This window comes from Lepidothrix coronata, unplaced genomic scaffold (genome assembly GCF_001604755.1).
Source record: "Lepidothrix coronata isolate B3197 unplaced genomic scaffold, Lepidothrix_coronata-1.0 Scaffold52, whole genome shotgun sequence".
NCBI lineage: Eukaryota > Metazoa > Chordata > Aves > Passeriformes > Pipridae > Lepidothrix > Lepidothrix coronata.
In genome coordinates, this window is record NW_016690232.1 from 1,264,366 (window position 1) to 1,270,365 (window position 6,000).

Genomic DNA, 6,000 nt, shown 5'->3' on the forward strand with positions numbered 1-6,000 from the left:
GAGGAAATCAGCAGCAACTACAGCAGCAATAAAGCTTAATTTGTCTCTAGTCACTGTGAAGCAGGGACCTCTGCTTTTAGCCTGGAGAGATTTTTTTGTTCTAAAGTACAATCGTGTGGTGGCTGTTGTTATATTCGGTATCTTTTGGAACTTAAGAGCTACCAGAGAGATGATCTGAATAAATGTCTAAGCCTGAGACACTTGCACTCCATTTAAAAATCTAAACTAGTCACTTTAATCTCACCTCTGCTTTTTAGGTTCCTTCTAGCCTCTAAGGAAATGTAACAAAAATTCAATCCCAAAGGAAAAGGAACAAAAAGTAGTTCTTGCTTTACTGATGTTTGCTGTCTCCATTTGTGAACTGCAGAGACACAGTTCCCAGCAGTATCCTTAGTATCCTTTGTATCCTTAGTAGTCTCCATAACCTTTTTAGTTCTTAATCCAGGAGAGGTCCTTTGCTGCTGGTTCTCCTTTACACTGAGAAAGCAATCCAAAACTGAGCCCTGCTCAGCATCAGTGCTGCTATTGCAGCAGAGAGCGGAGGAAACTCCTCCAAAGGAAGCTTGTGACAGAGTGAATTTTCCATTCCTCTGAGGTCTCTGGGATTTTCGCAAGGCTCTCTGACTCACAGCGAGGTGCTTTCCAGTTAGTTTAGTTTTGGAGCCCGGACCATATCACATCTGGCAGTAGCACAGTTTACAATAAAAGGCACTAAAGACTTCTTCATTAAAAGGTCTCTCACATGGGAACTAAACTGGATAGCAACTCCCTCTTCTGCAGGGACAATGAGCAGAAAGTGTTCCAGAGTGCAGTTAGGTGTTATTTATAAAAATTTGTCTGAGAATGGCAGAAAGGTGTAGTCTTACACTACAGGACATTGTATTGAATGTGGGATTGAGGTATTTCTGGTAAAACACTTAAATAAAAAGCATATCTCATCACTTCATTGCTGTGTGCAAAGTATAGGCTGTAAAAACCACCTGTGCACAGAAACACTGGGATTGGAACAGCATCAGGGTGAAAAGGAACACTTTTGGCAAAAGTGAAAGCACTATTCCCACCACTTCTTGGAGGTTTCTTGTTATGGGACAATCTTCCCCTCCTGCCCCATCCCTCAAAACAGGCTTAAAACATATAAAAGTAATTAAATTCTATGATTAGGAGTCGGGAGTTGAATTCTCAAGTACAGACTCTCTTCTTTAAGTATGCTGCAAAATCAAACTGTGTTAATGTATGCTAGCTAACCTCAAGTTTAATATATGTAGAACTGGTACACTTTCAAATTAAGTTAAATGGTTATTGTGAAACCAAAAGTAGTAAAGCTACTGGAGCCTCCCAGGGTGGGCTGTCAAGAGCTGGTGCAGAGAGGCTGAGACCTTGTGAAATTTTATTGTGGGTTTTCTGCGGATTCCTTGCTGTCGTTATCCCATCTTTGCCCTGCTCCCATACTCATCTTTGCCTGTCATGGATTCCCCGTAAGGATCCATGATGAGGTGAGTAAATCTGCTTGGATTTATAAGGTCTACCTTAAAAAAACCAACCAAACAAAAAAACCCACACGTCAACTTTAAAAACAAGGCAAAGTTCATGGTATAATGAGAAGTGTGTTGGCTATGAGTCACAGTTTGTGTAGAGGTGTTAACTGGTTTCCTCTCTTTTTTCTGCTCTTAAAACCATCCCCATGCTTTTCAGATATAAGGGTCAGACTGAAATGGTTTCAGAGGCACCCTCCCCTCCCCTCTGCAGTTTCTGCCCCATTTAATATCCACTGATAGTGAAGGCAATGTTGCAGCAACTTCTGGCATTTTAGATGGACCAGTGTTGTATCCAGTGTGGTGTAACCTCAGGACACCATATGGTTGCCATCACCCAAACAAATCAATAGTGAAATTATACAGCTATTTCCTCTACAAATTTGTAAACTTTCATACACATCCTCTTCGAACTGACAGAGGAAACCAGAAACAGATACTCCAAGGCCAGATTCCCGTTTACACCCTGATCTGTGCTGTGTGCATTGCAATTTCTCTTCCCTGGAGAACAGCTTCCTTTTGTGTCTAGAAAGCTACTGAAGTCCAGCTCTGGCTGTCCTGAGAACGAAGTTCCACCTTCAGAGGTACCACTTCCCAGTTAGGAGCCGTGTGCCAAAAGCTGCAGTGCTGCTCAGGGCAGAGTCAATGGCCCGTGTAGGAGGTCAGGACAGACACATCACATCTCTGGCAACAATTATTTTGAAATTTTTAAAAAGTGTAAGACCTGTGGTTTATGAAAGATCTGTCAGCCCAGGGGTTTAAAAAGTCCAGTTCCTCAGAGGATCTGTGTTCTTGAATCAGTCTCTGAAGTGGCATGCAACTTTTTGGGCCTGGGAAAGCACATTTTTGTTTCACATTCTTTGTTATGGCCGAAAACATGCCTCTGTAAAAGGTCCAGTGTCATCTCATTGACTTGAAAGCCCTGAAGATGCTCAGAAAAAATAAGTTGGAAAGACAGTACATGGATTTGATGCACAATTTTTTTTTATGATCAAAAAAAAGCACTTGATTTCTATCTGCTTCATCTTGAGATCACTAGATGTGGTCAGGTGGTTAATAGATAAACTGTTAGGCTGTCAGGAGGTGTTGAACACTACTAGAAGTACTGCTGTTAAAGAAAAATGGTACCCCCAAGAGCTTTGGGAAGCTGCCAGCGCTTCAGTGGGATGTGGGAAGCTCCTCAGCCTGTATTGACAGTGGTTGTAATGTGGTCTCAGAATCACAGCATGAAGATTCAGGCTGGAAGAGATTGAGGCATGATTCCCTGGGAGACCTCTTAGTCATAAACAGAGATGAAAAATGCCCAGCTACAGTGTTTGTTTACTGTAAGAAGTCCTGTGAAGCTGCTGGACAGGGTGCCCTTTGGCATGCAGAGGCCCCTGGCTATCTGCCCCCATTGCTCTGGCAGTGCCTTTGTGGGTTGCAATATTCTAGCACGTAGCTGGTCTCCAAGGCAATGGTAAAGATCAAATCTCCTCGTCAAGGCAATTGCAAGAACACCACATTAAAGTTTTCCTTTGGTATTTTACTCCAGTCTCCTTGGAGCTTTTATTCCTGTAAAGGAACAAATGTCACTTGTTTTCACAAAGGTTGTCCTTAGTTGGTCAGAGATGGATCTCTTAACGAAGAGCAGGGCTCATTTGGACCTCTTCACCAAGTCTCCGTGGGAAGTGAGGTAGGGGCTGTCTTACAGGAGTGGAGTCTTGGCTTCCACATGGATCACATCTGTACTTTGCAGGGTACATGCTCCAAACCACTGGGAAGGTCAGGCTTGGTTTGCCCTGCCATAGCATGACAAGCAGTGTTCACACTGGCAGATGTGATAAATGCACTGTAACAAAGGACATCTAAATCAAGTTACGTTAATTATTTTCTGGTCTTTCAATGCTTTTGCTCAAGACCTTAGAAAAGGCTTTTGAAAAATACTTATCCATACCTAAGCACAACAACTAAGAAGGTAAGAAAAATCTAGGGGAATTGATTTGACAGATAGTAACCTCTGGGATAGGAGGAAAGACAGCTCATGCTGAGAGTGCAGAGCCTTGCAGGGCTGGAAATCTGTTCCTTTGTGTCCTGTGTCGCTTGGGTATCCCTCAAATGCATGCACATTCACTCTAAACATTCCCCATAGCTCTGGTAATATTTTCCTCCATCATAGTCATACTGTGAGGATTAATTCCTTCATGTTTCTTTGAAATGGAGGAGGAGCTCAGCAGATTGCCTGCAGGGAGGTGCAGTAGTGCTCCCAGGGAGATGCCTGTAGCTGAGGGGACATGAATTGCAAAAGCCAAACCCAGCAATATTGCCAATTCTATTAATTTAAAAGCCAGGAGTCCAGCTTATGAAGTGATGATAGTTTAAGAAACAAAATGAAATCAAAAAGATCCATGAACAGCATGTTTTTTCTCTATTTAATTCAACTTCATTGTATGCAGTGGTGATGTTTTATGTCCTTTAACTATGAGTTAGAAACAATTTTTTTGTTTTTCAAATGCAAGTTAAAATGCCTGCATATTTTCGTGTGTCTAGGTAGGAGGGACTTTAAGTACCAAACCACATGTCATGAGGGTCAGGCTGAAGCTACAGGAACAGGCTGTATATTCTAGCACAGTAGAACAGGATTTCCATTGCCTTTTGCCTCTGGGGCTTAGAGATACATGAGGCTCCAAAGCTTAATCCCTGTTAGAGCCCTGATAACATTGATCTTATATGTAAGAAACCTCAGAATCCTTATTGCAGTTCCATATGTTGGTGAGTCCAGAAGCTGATCAGCAGGCATTGAATTAGCCAGCAGAGTAAAGATTCAGTCAGGAAATTCATTCTGTAGGGGTGCCTAATTTCTAAGTGTTTACAACTCTGAATAACTATATTCTAATAATATTCCTGGATGTTTTGTGGTGGCAAGGGCTTAATAAATGTGATTATTAATCAGAAGTTTAGCAAGTAACGTCTTCATAATTTATCCCCAGGAAAAATGTCCTTCAGTATTCCAACTTATTAAATTAAGGTAATGTATTTGTGGCTGGATTTTTAGTTTCTATGTCTGTATTTATCTATTTGTCCATCTCATCTGACTTCAGTATCACTGAACTGTAGAGATGATCAAAAGCAAAATGAGAATGCTGAAGCTGGGGTCTCATTTGAAATATTGTCTTTCCAGACTGATATTTTTCCAGTCATTCTGCCAGAAGTCTCCATCATCTATTTAAATTGTCGTCTAAGTGCAACTCTTGGCCCAAGTCAGGGCCATCTGTTGTTGGGTAATAGTTGTGATTTATTCTGCCTCTGGTTGACGCTCGTGCTCCTGGGCCAGATGCTGACTTGCAGAATTTGCTTTTATTAATTTTTGGTTTTATACCATGTGTTAATATCACAAATAGCATTTTAATTTTAGATTTTTTTTGTCTAGTGTTTAAAATTAGGGATGAGTAACAGTATCACGCCCCTCTCTGGAATGCAATTCAGCATACTTGAGAACAGGATAGCACATTTTAGAAATACATTCAAACAACGTTTCTAAATGTCTGCTTTCTTCCTAATCAGTAAACTCTATGCTCATTTCTGTTGCATATAAATAATTAGGTATTGCTTTCAAATAAAAGTTTGGGACTCTTTGAAGATTTTTGGAGCTTGAGAATATTGTGGGTGGCTAACTGTAGTGAAAATATCTGTGACAGTCTGCAGCATAAACTTTGCTTTCAGTGTAGAATGAGGGTAGTTATGAAACTGCAAGTTTGGACTGACTGTCAGAAGGACACCCCTGCATATAAAAGATGAAGGTTATTAGGAAGATGGATAAATTTCCCTAATTCCAGATTTTAAAAAATGGCTCTTTGTAGATGGGCAGCTTCCAGACAATCTGTGCTTCTTGCACAGTAACTGCTGGTAGCAGTTTGGTTTTAGAGCTAATTGGGTTTTTGTATGTCTGTCTTCTCCAGAGTTTGTGTTGAATCACTGAGGGGTTGTGCAGCAACTCCAAAGCACATTTGAATACAATTGTGAAGCCCTTGTGGTGGTTCTTAATACAATTTTTACATACAGTAAGTAAAAATGCCATTATAAGCAAAGCTAAGCCAGGACAAATTAATGCACCAATCTTCAGATAGGTTAGCAAAAAATAGGTTTTACTTGTAATGATTCTCAGGTGTGCAGTACTTCTATTTTGCTAAGTAATGATGGAGTGGACTCTCAGAAACATTGAAAAAGAAAAATAAAACAGTATAAGCATTTTTAAGTGATGCTAAAAATAGTCATCAAGTCATGACAAGGGCATTGTTACAAAATGCAGTTGTAGACATCTTATCTTTGGCCTGTTCCCTTGGGAACATTGGATTTCAAGAACGGTTTTTATGTAAAGTTCATTGTCGTACTGAATGTTGTCTTAATCTTAGTGGTTCAAAAGTGAAATGGGAATTACATGTGTGATCTGAGATTTATACCAGAGTGGTTTTATAATTTTGGTACCAAG

At 40.5% G+C, this 6,000-nt stretch overlaps 1 protein-coding gene across 2 annotated transcripts in view; it reads left to right on the forward strand.

Moving 5' to 3' along the window:
• Nucleotides 1-6,000, forward strand: part of ATF6 (activating transcription factor 6) — a 77,575-nt gene that overhangs the window by 51,677 nt on the left and 19,898 nt on the right. The window lies entirely within an intron of this gene.